The sequence below is a fragment of the Aedes aegypti genome, chromosome 2 (genome assembly GCF_002204515.2).
Source record: "Aedes aegypti strain LVP_AGWG chromosome 2, AaegL5.0 Primary Assembly, whole genome shotgun sequence".
Classification (NCBI taxonomy): domain Eukaryota; kingdom Metazoa; phylum Arthropoda; class Insecta; order Diptera; family Culicidae; genus Aedes; species Aedes aegypti.
Genome location: NC_035108.1, coordinates 225,271,098 through 225,287,725, shown reverse-complemented (window position 1 = coordinate 225,287,725; position 16,628 = coordinate 225,271,098). Strand labels below are relative to the sequence as shown.

At 34.9% G+C, this 16,628-nt stretch overlaps 1 protein-coding gene across 3 annotated transcripts in view; it reads left to right on the top strand.

The window, feature by feature from the left end:
- The first annotated feature begins 10,570 nt into the window (after nucleotides 1–10,570).
- LOC5574835 (myosin-VIIa) overlaps nucleotides 10,571–16,628 on the top strand; it is a 110,749-nt gene continuing 104,691 nt past the window's right edge. The window contains exons 1-2 of one of the 3 annotated variants that reach the window (XM_021844151.1): nucleotides 10,571–10,643; nucleotides 10,956–11,421. The gene's annotated coding sequence lies outside the window, so the exon portion shown is untranslated. Of the gene's footprint in view, nucleotides 11,435–16,628 lie in introns of all 3 variants that reach the window. The other 2 variants (XM_001661608.2, XM_021844150.1) reach the window with 2 other exon arrangements.

Genomic DNA, 16,628 nt, shown 5'->3' with positions numbered 1-16,628 from the left:
AATTATATGGCAGGATTTGCAGAAATAAATCAAGAATCGTTTTGCTCAATTAAGAAACAAAAATTTTGAAAATAAAATTTCTCAATTGGACCCCGGCTCTAAGCCCTTTTGGAAATTATCTAAAATCTTGAAAAAACCTCAGAAGCCAATACCGGCATTGAAAGAGGAAAACAAATTATTACTAACTAATTGCGAAAAAGCTCAAAAACTTGCTATGCAGTTTGAAAGTGCGCACAATTTTAATTTAGGACTTACTAGTCCAATTGAAAATGAAGTAACGCAGGAGTTCGAAAATATTCTCAATCAAGAGAACGTTTTCGAAAATGCCTGGGAGACTGATTTGGAAGAAGTGAGAACTATTATTAAAAAAATCAAAAACATGAAAGCTCCTGGCGATGATGGAATTTTCTACATCCTCATCAAGAAACTTCCAGAAAGTAGCTTATCATTTTTAGTTGATGTATTTAACAAATGTTTTCGGCAATCTGGCATTGTTCGGAAAGGGCTTTCTCAAGAATATTATTTAGTTCACTTTAACAAAAAAGAACTAAATAATATTAAAGCTTTAGAAAAAGCAAAACTTTTGTTTGATGTCCGTGTGACATGGGAACATTTCCAGAAACCTGGAGGAAATTACCAGAACCCCACTCAGTGCCGTCGGTGCCAAAAGTGGGGTCATGGTACAAAAAATTGTCGCATGGATGCTAAATGCATGATTTGCGGAGGTTCTTCTCACGCCAAAGACGTCTGTCCAGTGAAGGAAGATACCACCAAGTTCATATGCTGTAATTGCGGGGCTAACCATAAGTCCAATTTTTGGAATTGTCCTTCACGCAAAAGGGTCATTGAGGCTCGTGCCAGGCAGATGAAAGATAATATCCGTTACGATAACGGTCGTTTCCGCAATTTGCCTGGTAGAGTATCGAACAATGCTCATTTTTCAGTTAACGATCGCTTGATCATGAATCATACCCATCAGGAAGATCATAATCATGCTCATTCACAAACAAATTTTAATCCGTCGGGTAGCCGTTCGAATCTTTCAATTTCGAATGTATCTACCCACGGTAAATCCTTTGCCGATATCGTAGCAGGTAATTTGAACTCTTCCCCTATTCGTTCCATGAGTACCCATTCTACTTGTTTCAAATCAAATGGAAAAAACCCTACCGCCACAGGTAACTCCTACCCCGCTTCTTCGTCTACCGAAAATTCCAATAGGAAATCATCAGATGATATGTCTGCCTCAGATTTTAATTTTCTAACTGAACAATTGAATCTAATGATTGATGCAATGTTCAAAGCCACCACTATGACTGAAGCAGTCCAAGTAGGTGTAAAATTTACAAATCAAATTGTTATTGGATTACGTTTTTCTAATGGATCCAAATAATAATTTAAATATTTTAAATTGGAATGCTCGTTCTCTGAATGGTAAAGAGGACGAGCTGTTTAATTTTCTTACGGTTAATAACGTGCATATAGCAGTTATTACCGAAACGTATTTAAAACCTGGATCTAAACTCAAAAGAGATCCTAACTTTTTTGTTTATCGTAATGATCGACTTGATGGGGCATGTGGGGGTGTTGCAATCATCATTCATAGGCGTATAAAACATCAACTGTTTTCATCATTTGAAACTAAAGTTTTTGAAACTTTAGGTGTTTCTGTTGAAACACAGTTTGGTAAATATACTTTCATAGCTGCCTATTTGCCTTTTCAATGCTCTGGGCAGCAAGTTAATTTGCTCCAAACTGACTTGCGTTAATTGACTCGCAATAAGTCAAATTTTTTTGTCATTGGTGACTTTAATGCCAAACATCGGTCATGGAATAATTCTCAAAGTAATTCCAACGGCAGAATTTTATTTGATGAGTGCTCTTCAGGATATTTCTCAATTCAATACCCTGATAGCCCCACATGTTTTTCCTCTTCTAGAAATCCATCTACGATTGATTTGGTCTTAACCGACTCTAGTCATCTTTGTAGCCAACTGATTACTCATGCTGATTTTGATTCTGATCATGTCCCTGTTACATTTCAAATATCCCAAGAAGCGGTTCTCAATCCTATCAGCTCCACTTTCAATTATTTACGAGCTGACTGGAATATATATACAACGTATGTTGACTCTAATCTTGATGTTAACATTTCTTTAGAAACTAAACTTGATATTGACAATGCTCTTGAAACTTTAACAAATTCCATTGTTGAAGCCCGGAGCATTGCGATTCCAAAATGTGAAGTAAAATTTGAATCCGTGATTATAGACGATGATCTTAAACTTTTGATCCGTCTTAAAAACGTGAGGAGAAGGCAATTTCAACGCACTCGCGATCCTGCTATGAAAATTATATGGCAGGATTTGCAGAAAGAAATCAAGAAACGTTTTGCTCAATTAAGAAATAAAAATTTTGAAAATAAAATTTCTCAATTGGACCCTGGCTCTAAGCCCTTTTGGAAATTATCTAAAATCTTGAAAAAACCTCAGAAGCCAATACCGGCATTGAAAGAGGAAAACAAATTATTACTAACTAATTGCGAAAAAGCTCAAAAACTTGCTATGCAGTTTGAAAGTGCGCACAATTTTAATTTAGGACTTACTAGTCCAATTGAAAATGAAGTAACGCAGGAGTTCGAAAATATTCTCAATCAAGAGAACGTTTTCGAAAATGCCTGGGAGACTGATTTGGAAGAAGTGAGAACTATTATTAAAAAATTCAAAAACATGAAAGCTCCTGGCGATGATGGAATTTTCTACATCCTCATCAAGAAACTTCCAGAAAGTAGCTTATCATTTTTAGTTGATATATTTAACAAATGTTTTCAATTAGCATATTTTCCTGACAAATGGAAAAATGCTAAGGTTGTTCCAATTTTAAAACCAGACAAAAATCCTGCAGAAGCTTCTAGCTATCGTCCAATCAGTTTGCTTTCCTCCATCAGTAAACTTTTTGAAAAGGTTATTTTAAACAGAATGATGGCCCACATCAACGAAAATTCAATTTTTGCCAATGAACAGTTTGGATTCCGCCATGGATATTCGACCACTCATCAACTTTTACGTGTAACAAATTTGATCCGTTCCAACAAATCTGAAGGCTACTCTACTGGTCTTGCTCTTCTAGACATAGAAAAAGCATTCGACAGTGTTTGGCATGAAGGTTTGATTGTAAAATTAAAAAACTTTAATTTTCCAACATACATTGTTAGAATAATTCAAAGTTATCTGTCAAATCGTACACTTCAGGTTAATTATCAGAACTCCAGATCTGAAAGACTTCCTGTAAGAGCTGGTGTTCCTCAAGGCAGCATTTTGGGACCAATATTATACAATATTTTCACATCTGACTTACCTGAGCTACCTCAGGGATGTCAAAAATCTTTGTTTGCGGATGACACAGGCCTCTCCGCCAAAGGTCGAAGCCTGCGTGTCATCTGTAGTCGATTGCAAAAAAGTTTGGATATTTTTTCTTCATACTTGCAAAAATGGAAGATTTCTCATAATGCTTCCAAAACTCAACTAATAATATTCCCACATAAACCAAAAGCTCTATATTTGAAACCTTCAAGTAGACATGTTGTCACGATGAGAGGGGTTCCAATAAATTGGTCAGATGAAGTTAAGTATCTAGGGCTCATGCTAGATAAGAATTTAACTTTCAAAAATCACATTGAGTGCATTCAAGCCAAATGTAATAAATATGTAAAATGTCTCTATCCCCTTATTAATAGAAAATCAAAACTTTGTCTTAAGAACAAGCTTTTGATATTCAAACAAATTTTTAGGCCAGCCATGTTGTATGCTGTACCAATATGGACTAGCTGTTGTAATACCAGGAAAAAAGCTCTGCAGAGAATTCAAAATAAAATTTTGAAAATGATTCTGAGGCTTCCTCCCTGGTATAATACCAATGAGTTACATAGAATATCCAATGTTGAAACATTGGAACAAATGTCAAATACAATCATTAATAATTTCAGGCAAAAATCGTTACAATCTTCTATTGCCACGATTAATGCGTTATATGTTTAGGTTAAGTTAGGTTAAGTATATTAAAAACTTTTTTTTCTCTTATAAGCAGGTGAAATCAACTCACCTGTAAAAAAACTGAACTGCTACGGCAAATGAAATGTAATATGTTGTTAACAAAATGTTAATAAAATCTTAAATTTGTTTTACCAAATTAGGATGATAGTGTTGTCTAATAACACAGAACACCTAGATATAAGAAATGAATGTAATGTTTGGAATGATACTAATAAAGGAAAAGAGAGAGCGCTTTCGGGAGTGCTTCAGTGGTCGGCGTCGGTGCGCATCATCGTCAGTCCAATAACGATTTTTGACGCGGACGGTTTGTGTTTGTACGTGATGTGAAAATAGAGAGAAAAAAAACGGCTGATGTTGCCATTGCAAAAAAATAGTTTATTTATTTTGAAAGAATACGACAATGATTTACTTGGATTTTCCGCAGTCCAAGTAATCATTACGAAAATGAGAACCCAATCTGGCATTGTTCGAAAAGGGCTTTCTCAATTATATTACTTTTTTCAAAGAAGTTCTAAATAATATTAAAGCTTTAGAAAAATTTAATCTAATGATTGATGCAATGTTCAAAGCCACCACTATGACTGAAGCAGTCCAAGTCAGTGTAAAATTTACTAATCAAATTGTTATTGGATTACGTTTTTCCAATGGATCCAATAAATAATCATTTAAATATTTTTGTTTGGAATGCTCGTTCACTGAATGGTAAAAAGAACGAGCTGTTTAGTTTTCTTACAGCTAATAACGTGAATATAGCAGTTATTACTGAAACGTATTAGAAACCTGGATCTAACCTCAAAAGAGATCCTAACTTTTTTGTTTATCGTAATGATCGACTTGATGGGACATGTGGGGGAGTTGCAATCATCATTCATAGGCATATAAAACATCAACTGTTTTCGTCATTTGAAACTGAAGTTTTTGAAACTTTAGGTGTTACAGCTTAGTAAATATACTTTCAGAGCTACCTATTTGCATTTTCAATGTTCTGGACAGCAAGTTAATTTGATCCTTGCTGACTTGCGAAAATGAGGGGCCCAGATAGCCGTAGCGGTAAACGCGCAGCTATTCAGCAAGACCAAGCTAAGGGTCGTGGGTTCGAATCCCACCGGTCGAGGATCTTTTCGGGTTGGAAATTTTCTCGACTTCCCAGGGCATAGAGTATCTTCGTACCTGCCACACGATATACACATGCAAAAATGGTCAATTGGCATAGAAAGCTCTCAGTTAATAACTGTGGAAGTGCTCATAAGAACACTAAGCTGAGAAGCAGGCTTTGTCCCAGTTGGGACGTAACGCCAGAAAGAAGATGACTTGCGAAAATTGACTCGCAATGAGTCAAATTTGTTTGTCATTGGTGACTTTAATGCCAAACATCAGTCATGTAATAATTCTCAAAGTAATTCCAACGGCAGAATTCTATTTGATAAGTGCTCTTCAGGATATTTTTCAATTCAATACCCTACGTGTTTTTCCTCTTCTAGAAATCCACCTACGATTGATTTGGTCTTAACCGACTCTAGTCATCTTTGTAGCCAATTAGTTACTCATGCTGATTTTGATTCTGATTATGTACCTGTTACGTTTCAAATATCCTATGGAGCGATTCTCAATCCAATCAGCTCCACTTTCAATTATTTTCGAGCCGACTGGAATATATATGAAACATATATTGACTCTAATCTTGATGTTAATATTTCTTTTCAAACACAACTTGATATTGATACAATGCTCTTGAAACTTTGACAAATTGCATTGTTGAAGCCAGGAGCATTGCAATTCCAAAATGTGAAGTTAAATTTGAATCCGTGATTATAGACGATCATCTTGAACTCTTGATCCGTCTTAAAAACGTTAGGAGAAGGCAATTTCATCGCACTCGCAATCCTGCTATGAAAATTAATAGCAAGATTTGCAGAAAGAAATTAAAAAACGTTTTTCGCAATTAAGAAACAAAAATTTTGAAAATAAAATTTCTCAATTGGACCGTGGCTTTAAGCCCTTTTGGTAATTATCTAAAAATTTGAAAAAACCCTAGAAGCCAATACCAGCATTGAAAGAGGAAAACAAATTATTACTATCTAATTGCGAAAAAGCTCAAAACCTTGCTATGCAGTTTGAAAGTGTGCACAATTTCAATTTAGGACTTACTAGTCCAATTGAAAATCAAGTTAGTCAGGACTTCGAAAATATTCTCAATCAAGAGAACGTTTTCGAAAATTCCTGGGAGACTGATTTGGAAGAAGTGAGAACTATTATTAAAAAATTCAAAAATATGAAAGCTCCTGGGGATGATGAAATTTTCTACATCCTCATCAAGAAACTTCCAGAAAGTAGCTTATCATTCTTAGTTGATATACAGTAATGACCCGATTTTGTCAGCCCCTTTTTGCGGAGAGATTTTTGCTCCCACGGTTTGAATTTCAAATTTTCTCCATATCTTATTCAACTCAGTCAAAGTTATTATAAATATGCATAAAATAGTGAAGAAAGAATTATGATAACTTGTTTTATTTTTGAAGGAGAGCTGAAAAACGTTTTGAAAAAGGAGCTGACAAAATCGGGTCATTACTGTATTTAACAAATGTTTTCAATTGGCATATTTTCCTAACAAATGGAAAAATGCTAAGGTTGTTCCAATTTTAAAACCAGACAAAAATCCTGCAGAAGCTTCTAGCTATCGTCCAATCAGTTTGCTTTCCTCCATCAGTAAACTTTTTGAAAAGGTCATTTTGAACAGAATGATGGTCCACATCAACGAAAATTCAATTTTTGCCAATGAACAGTTCGGATTCCGCCATGGGCATTCGACCACTCATCAACTTTTACGTGTAACAAATTTGATTCGTTCCAACAAATCTGAAGGCTATTCCACTGGTCTTGGTCTTCTAGAAATAGAAAAAGCATTCGACAGTGTTTGGCATGAAGACTTGATTGTAAAATTAAAAAACTTTAATTTTCCCACATACATTGTTAGAATAATTCAAAGTTATCTGTCAAATCGTACACTTCAGGGTAATTATCAAAACTCCAGGTCTGAAAGACTTCCTGTAAGAGGTGGTGTTCCTCAAGGCAGTATTTTGGGACCAATATTGTACAATATTTTCACATCTGACTTACCTGAGTTACCTCAGGGATGTCAAAAATCTTTGTTTTCGGATGACACATGCTTCTCCGCAAAACGACGAAGCCTGCGTGTCATCTGTAGTCGATTGCAAAAAAAAAGTTTAGATATATTTTCTTCATACTTGCAAAAATGGAAGATTTTTCCTAATGCTTCCAAAACTCAACTAATAATATTCCCACATAAACCAAAAGCTGTTTATTTGGTCGGTGTTCAGATAGACTGAACCAAGTGCTTTTTCATGGTTTCTGGAAAACGTACGTCAGTCATTCGAAATATCTATTATTTGCATTATTTGCTATAATGCAACTTATCATATGTGCTTCTTTAAAAAGATTTACAATCCACTAGAAGCACTCAGCTTAGTTATTTTGTTTCAAACTCCCTGTTGTTGTCATTTTTGATTATTCTCAGCATCTTATAAATATTTGTTTTCTTAATTTAGAGTTGCCTGTGGCTGAGAATTGAATGTCCATTACCAGGGGGCTCGTCATGAGCTTTTTGGTATGAGGAAAAAAAATCTATTTGATGATGCATCGGTATTTAAATAACATCGGAAAAATCAGAATTGATGGAGTCCTTAACGTATCTTTAGTACGCTAAAATAACAGCTAGTCCGGTGTGTCTGAACACCGACCATTTAAAACGTTCAAGTAGACATGTTGTCACGATGAGAGGGGTTCCAATGAATTGGTCAGATGAAGTTAAATATCTAGGGCTCATGCTAGATAAGAATTCAACTTTCAAAAATCACATTGAGGACATTCAAGCCAAATGTAATAAATATGTAAAATGTCTCTATGCCTTTATTAATAGAAAATCAAAACTTTGTCTTAAGAACAAGCTTTTGATATTCAAACAAATTTTCAGGCCAGCCATGTTGTGTGCTGTACCAATGTGGACTAGCTGTTGTAATACCAGGAAGAAAGCTCTTCAGAGAATTCAAAATATTTTTTTTTGATTCTGAAGCTTCCTCCCTGGTATAGTACCAATGAGTTACATAGAATATCCAATGTTGAAACATTGGAGCAAATGTCAAATAAAATAATTAATATTTTCAGGCAAAAACCGTTACAATCTTCTATTGCCACGATTAATGCGTTATACGTTTAGGTTAAGTAAATTGAAAACATGTTTTTTTTTCTCTTATAAGCAGGTGAAATCAAGTCACCTGTAAAAAATCTGAAGTGCTACGGCAAATGAAATGTAATATGTTATTAACAAAATGTTAATAAAATCTTAAATTTGTTTTGCCGAATTAGGATGATAGTGTTGTCTAACACAGAACAACTAGATAGAAGAAATTAATGTAATGTTTAGTATGATACTAATAAAGAAATTAAAAAAAAACGCTTTAAAGAACCTTTTCAACAGAAACATATTTAAACTTCTGAAGGAATTGTTTCACACACATTTTTTGATCCCGTATGACGTAGCATCAAAAACTACGTCTTCGTACGGGTGAATTTCTACAGGCAGAATATTTACGAAGTTTTCTTCCAAATTTTGAACGTTTTCGAAATATATTGAAGGTAAGTGTGAGTTCGCTAATGAATGGCTTATTTTGCAAACTCCTATTTTGGGGGCCCCCAAATGTACTTCCGCACCGGACCCCCAAAACCATAGCTAAGCCACTGTGGGTAGCTCTGTTTTTCTTTTGTTCTATGTTATTTGACAGCTCGAAACTCAACCCGATTAGTGAAAGTCTTTCACTAAGTGGGCTACAGGTTTAGTGCAACGAACAAAAGTTGACTGTACTTCTTAATATGCATAGGTCAATTTCAAAGTTACTAGAGCAAAATCACTATTATTTAAACTGCTCATAAAATCATAACTGTCCCGTATTGATTTTCGTACCAACACTTTACACTTTACTACGCATATAAAAATTAACACAAAATGGTGTGGAAAAATATAAGGTTAATGTCAGTGCACATGGAACTATCGTGCTGTGCGTACACAAATTCTCTCTGCTCTTGGAAGTTTGTAAAAACTACCTAAAGCAATAAAACAGTACTTCTCAGTGCTACAAAAAAGTACTTTTCAGTACTATTTTTCTAGTATTGATCCCTTTACGATCCTTGTTAGGAAGGCGATTTTTTTCGATTTTTCGTTGGACCCGTAGGTGAAATCTAGTGGTGGCAAAATGGAAGAAAGGACTTTTCACCAGAATGCGCGCTTCCTTCCGAGGGTGAAATGGTTAATGTCGTTGATAATTGCATCGAAATGAACAATCAATTCGATACTTAGGACAAATCTTCCGAACACCATTAGGGGAATCAAGGTTTCCTTCCAAATTGCAAAGAAAGATGAATGTCACGTTTTGCCGGAAAATGCCAGAACTCAAACATCTTGAAGAGAAGAAGCACATTTTTTTACTTATAACGACAAAACGTTTGTTCAAATTTGTCTTAAACGTCTCTCAATTGATGACTTAAAGATATCAAAATTGGAGTAAATGATTTACTTGGATTTTCCACAGTACAAGTAATCATTATGAAAAAGAGAACCCACTCTGGCATTCTTCGGAAAGGGGTTTCTCAAAAATATTATTTAGTCCACTTTAACAAAAAGATCTAAGGACGACTGCCCTGTAAAGGATGATTCCACAAAATTCGTATGCAAAATTGCACGGTCTTCATAAATCAAACCTATGGGATTGCCCTTCGCGTGAAAAAAAATACTGACAAACTTGCATCTTGTCACCTTTATTCACAGATGAGAGGATCGATGAAGAGAAATCGATCATGCGACTTACACGCTTGAATCATGACTATGACACTACCACCCACTTTACGCCCACCGCAATTTCTCAGCTGTCGTCCAATCGATTCAGGTGAAATTCAGCAGGTAATAAGCTCATATTGTATGTGTCAGTCATGAACAAAAAATCAGCTACATCATATTAAAATGTGCTGTGAAATTGCCGTGGGAGGAAAGTGGGCGGCAGCGTCTTTAGGAGACCTGACTGTATCTGAATTTACATTTTATTATTAAATGCACCCCCACCCCCCTTTCGACAATAAAAACCTTTATTTTCATCTTATCGAGTTATCGAAATGTAATTAATTAACCATTTCCAGTTATTATAAAAATTCTACAAATTTCTTACACAAATTTGTATATTTGTGACAAGTTAAAATATTATGGCTATGAAAGAATGAATGATTTCTTCATTTTAATCTGATATCACTGCCTCTATATGTTGTGTATGGTTACCAGCGATTAATGTATTGGTGGATACAGGTGTGTCAGCTGAATGTGTTGCGCATTCCTAAGCTCATATTTACAGGTGATGAACCCGCCTGTTTTGCTTTCACACATTGAAGTCCCAACCAGGCGGGCATCATCGTTTTCTTTGGCTTACCTGTGTGGTGATGAACACCTTCGAGATCGCGAGTTCAGTTCAGTTGCTGCGCTGTGATCGTCTCGCAGCAGTTACTTAGCAGGGCTTAACAGTTCAACACCATGTAAGACGGATATCGCAAACCGATTACTTATTTTAAAAGAAGGTCATCCATAGACCAGTGGTATTTTATTATTTTAGAATTAAAGTTTAAATGGGCTTGTTTTAAATTATAGATATGTTATACCAAGAAAAAAAGCATACCATGTATTTGGTTTGAACCATTATTATTTTTATCTACGTGTCCAGTTTCCACTGTAACAAATACGACGGGATCGGCAAAAATATTCACGGTTGTGAACTATGTGTACAGTTATAACAACGAAATCGATATAAAAGTGCAATTTTATTCAATTCTTATGATACTTTCTTCAAGTTTTGTGCAAGATTTGTGTGAACTTAGGATTTGCCAGCCATCTTGATTGCTGATTGCTGTGCTGGAGAAAATTTACTTATTAAGTCAACAAAGTGAATGAACATAGTTTAGTCAAATGTGAAAGCGAAAAATATACTGTGTGAAAAAACTACAAATATAACATATCTGCATATTCAAAAAAAGAATTAAACATTAATTCATAAAAAGTGATCTGACACGGAAAAACTAAGTGACGTGACAAATTCCTTTGCATCTATCACTTACACTGTTGTATACAAGTTGATCTAGCTGTTCTATGATCAATATACAACACATGTCTGCAGTTGTGTATGTGAACATAAAGAAAAGAGGTGACGATCGAGCAGCATACCATTCATCCAGCATATTAAGCGGCACACCTGTATCTTTCTGACACAGACAATCGAAATATCAGTGGAAAGGAATTTCTCCGAACTATCATCTTAAGGTTTGTGCAACTGGTATGTTATGCATATATTTTTACTCTTCTTATGTATTGGCGTAGTAGGCGTGATAAAAAATATGTTTAATATGAAGCTATTGATCATAATCTATGCTACACTTTGATATGTACGCACTGTTGTGCGGGAGTTCTGATATCAGAAATCCATTCCTGTTAAATTATATGTCGTCAAGAAAACCGAATCCGTTTTCCGATCGACCTTTCATTTTTTTTTCAAGGCTTGTATACGATATCATCATGGAAATGAGGTCACTTCTGATTTCTATTTGCTGAGCCGGTGTACGTTTCCTGTCGTTCGTTTTCGATTTCCTGAAATAAAAAAGCGCGTTGCGCGTTTTTTTTTTTGTGACAGGCATAACAAATGGCAAAAGACTTCCAACAGAAGCGACGAACCTTGTTTTGAAAATCAGGCGCACGGTCGTGCAACTTTAGACATTCTGTAGATTTTATCAGTAATGTAAAACATCACTACTTGCTGAAGTGTGGAATCTATAATAATTAATTACTTATTCTTCCTAGAGACGTTTGAGTTCAACAATTATGAATAAACTAATGTGAATCGGTGAAAGTTCATCATTGTTTAACAAATTTTTGTAAGGATATTCCTTAGGATTTTAAATATCGTCATTTTAATTTAGGCAAAACTATAACTGCATTCATCTATGTTAGTTTACATTATTTATTTATTTTTGTTATGAAATAACATTTAACATTTTATAAAAATAGGTAGAATATTAAAAATTGAAAATGACTAACTAGGGAAAAAATGATCTTCATATAATAAAACAGGTTTGCAAGATAAAAATCCTTACCGTCGTTGGGGGTGAAAATGGGTCAAAAAAGGATATGTACGATTTATCTATTGAATAACTATCGCAATTCAACTCTAATAAACTTTAAATTTGGTGCAAATATACTTTGATGGTACATTAACAACTGCTCAAAAAATTAAAGAACAGTATGTATTCACTACAGCACTACAAGTGAATGAAAAATTACCCAATCTCACCCCATAGAGGGGGGGACATTGGGTCACTGTAATTAAAATAAATTGTTTTTGAGAATATGCTGAAATATATTGATGAAATGCGTTGCAAAGAAGACGAAAAGTCATCTAAGATGTTTCACAAGTATGATAAATCCACTTTAAATCGTACTTTTACGATAATACCAATAAATTGAAGAGCTATGAGAAAAAAATATGTAAATTCAGCATTTATCATCAAATTTACATAAATTTTCTTGTTTTTTCCCTTCAAATTGTCTTCAAAGTCTCGTCCTCATTGCCAAAAAGCCTATTCTGTTTCTCCAAAGGTGTACTGAAACAGTGATTATTTTAAACCTACGCAAATAGTTAGATTTCGGTGCGACAACTCGCAGCGCAGCGATCCAATTCATTTGTACTTCCGCGAGATTGCTACGCACGAAAAACAGTTGCTGGTTTGAGAAATTGTCAAAATGCGTTGCATTGTTATTCAAAGCACGGAATCCTCAAGTAGACTTGTTTGATGTTCCAGCGATGCTGTATTTAGAAAGAATAAATACATCTTAATGATGAAAGAGTACATACGGCACCGTAAAACGACAAAAATGTAGACTTGTGATTCCATTTACAATCGTTCTTGCATGACCCAATCACACCTCCATTTTTAATGTTTTAGATACCGTACCGAAAAAAATGAAAATTAATTGGATAACACGAGTGAAGTGTATTGAAAAGATTTCCAACCTTCTACTTTTATAACAATAGAGGTTAAAGTACATGCGTGATACTTTGCACAGGAGAAATTTAATGTTGTAACTTTTCTCTAGTTTCAACATACAAGTTTGTTGATATATCTAACAAAAACTACTATTTCTAAAAATGTATATTGTGATTAATTATGTGTAATTATGTCCTCTAACATATGAATTATTAATTTTAGTAATATCAGGGTTATTATCTGAAATATTTCATAAATCATATATTTTAGTTTTGACCCAATCTCACCCCCTAGACCCATTGACACCCCCATCGACGGTATCTACCTAATCTAGATTCCCTAAATCTGAAAATGATGTCAAAATTCGCACAAACCGTGTATTTGATTGCAAAATTTTACTTTGTCAATGTTATAGCCTTAAGACAGGACTGTTATAGCCTTAAGATAGGACTTTTCCAACAGTATTGCTCTCATCTTCGAAAACTGCAGATACAGTCAAACCTCCATGAGTCGATATCTGAAGGGACCATCGGCTCATGGAAATATCGAGTAATGGAACAGAAATTCTATGGAAAGCTGTTTGAGGGTATCATCATAGTAACCATGAAATTTTGCTTCTAGAATGGTTCCATGAGTCGATATCGACTCATGGAGGTTTCACTATATTTTTATGCAAAACTAATCTTGGGATTCAAATATTGCCAAATTAATTTCGACAAAATCACTACTTCATTGATCTCTACCAGTTTATGTAGTCGATTTTCTATGACATATCATTGACATTTCATTAAAATATGTTTAATATCAAAAATTGAAAATGACACGCTTGGGCGGAATTAATTATCATATAATAAAGCAGGTTTTTGAATAAAAAATACCCTATCAAATTTAGTAATTTAGGTCTCCTGAATCTAAAAATGATGTCAATCTTACAACTCATGTATTTCATCATTATATTTCGAAATTTATCTTTTTATAACTGCAAAACACGTCTAGATGTAGGCAGTTTCCCTTGAAACAAGCATGGCATTCCATAATAAACGATTTTAAGAGCGAACAACTATGCTTTTGATGTTTTACGATTTCAAAAATGAGTTCAGTAGTTCGCACTTAAGCTTACATATTATTTTTAACACTCAAAGTAAGCATGTGGGCAGCATCAGTGGATTGTTTAGTAACGACATTTCCAACCAGGGTTGGGAAAAAATCTGAAATTCATTCTACAGTAGCCAAACAAAGCCAATCGCAGTCAGCGAAGCCAGTGAAACTCACGCCTATCGCTGCTGTAGGCAAAGAGCCTTGAAAACTGCAAAACACCCGTTGTTAAGGGCAACCCTAAATTACTGTAGAAAAATGTTCTATTTCCCGCATTTAGAGCCATTAATGATACTAACGATCTAGAAAATTCATGCACCCAACATAGGCTACTTGATAAGATTCACGTTTTTGAACTACTGTACTGGGAAAGCCACGTGATTTTCGCGAAATTCAAGCCTACTACTATTACCATACCCAGCACTGTTTCCAACACTTCACTTCGAAGGTGTAGAACACTGTGAATATTGGTGTGAAAAATTGACCTTAATATAAATGAAATAGTTCAAAATCATCATTAGACATCTCTAAACTAGAAAACATGGAATGTCTGTGATGTCAACGAAACATTAAGCATCCTTGGAAGGAAATGCTATTTGGTACCGGCCTGATCAAATTCACCCCAGTGATCAATTTGCCTCCGGATTAGGGTACCGATATCTGAACAGACTGGTAGGGTAACCAATATAATTTGGACCCCTATATATTTTGGACCCCCTTGGCCATTTTCCTGCAAATTTCCCAGTTTAAATCGAAAGACCAACTCAATTTGCATGCTATTTAGGAAGATAGGACTATTCCGCACTTGCATCAACCGTTTGTACAAAGAAAATGTGTTTATTTTATCTGAAATCAATTTAATTTAATCGGTGCATCCATGCATCCGTTACACAACGTTACACACAAAAATTGAAGCCGTCAGAAATTTTTCAAATGTAAACAAAAACGTTTTTCAATTTTCTGGACAAAAAGCGTAGAATTTCTTCGGTTTTCCATTGTCGATCGATTGATTAGACTATGGGCAAGCATATTATACATCCAGTGTCATGGACTTTGTCGCCAAACGATAAAAAAATGCCGGAGGTCCAAAATATATACTTTGAGGGTCCAAAATGTATTGGTGTGTCCAAAATAATGAATAACATTGCTTCACAATTCAATTATTTTCAACGTTTTTTGGATCCTACATAACCGTTTGGGTATTTTTATCTCGTAGAGGAAGTTTATCTCTACATTTTGACATGTTCTTTGACTTGATTACGCTGTGGGATACAACACTAAAATCACTTCCTTAGGGGGTCCAAAATACGACCGTTACCCTAATCTGATTATTTTAAAGATTTGAACCCAGTTTGACTATGCAAGCATTAAACGATTTTTATTTTCCAAGAAAGCGTTCAGTCGAAATAAACCAAACCACTGAACGGTGATCTTCGGTTCAGTCATAATTCACAATAGAGCGCTGCATATGACGAGCCTAACCTCACTTATTTGACAGCTGCTGGTCCTGTTGTTTACGTTTCGGACGTTTTTTCCATCATTTTTTTCATTTTCGTATTTCTATCACCAGCATGGTGACGATTTTCCACGGTAGGAAGATAGAATAATACGATCCGTGGGTATCTGCAGTGGATTTGACCTCTCCTCGCAGCAAACTTTCACGAAATTAAGAATGATTCGAAAAAAGTACTAAGTCCAAACTGTAAACAACAGGACCAGTACCTGTCAAAATTGATGCGTGACGTCACAGTGCAGTGGAGTATAGACCAAGTATACATTAGACTGCAAAGTTGTAGCTGGGAAGATTTTACATCGGAAAAGTGTGTTCGCTTTTTCATATATTATTATGGCGAGCAGATAGAGGACTGAACATGAAAGGTTTGGCTTTTTCATAGTAATTTCCATATAAACTTCAAATAGCGTGTGCACAATCAAATTTCTTCCAAATCACTTCAAATTTTGGGAGAACGATTTTCATCATAATTGACACCGTTTAAGCATAGGGGAGCAAAAACTTCAAAATTTGCATCAGTCTAATGTACACTTGGTCTATTGTGAATTATGACTTGAGCAAAATTGTAGCTGGAAGAATTTTACATGAGATGAGTGTGTTCACTTTTCCATAAAACTTAGTGACGAAGAGATAGAGGGCTGAACACAAAAGGTTGGCGTTTTCCATATAAACTTCAAATGGTGTGTGCTTAGTCAAATTTCTTCCAAATCATTTCAAATTTTGAGAGGATGCTTTTTACTATAATTTACTATAATTTAAATCGGAGCAAAAATTTCGAAATTTGCATCACTCTAGTGTACATAGTTCATCAAAAAATCGTTCTATTGGGGGCTTGAAAAATGTTTTTTTCCTTAATTATCTCTTCACATGGCACATTGATC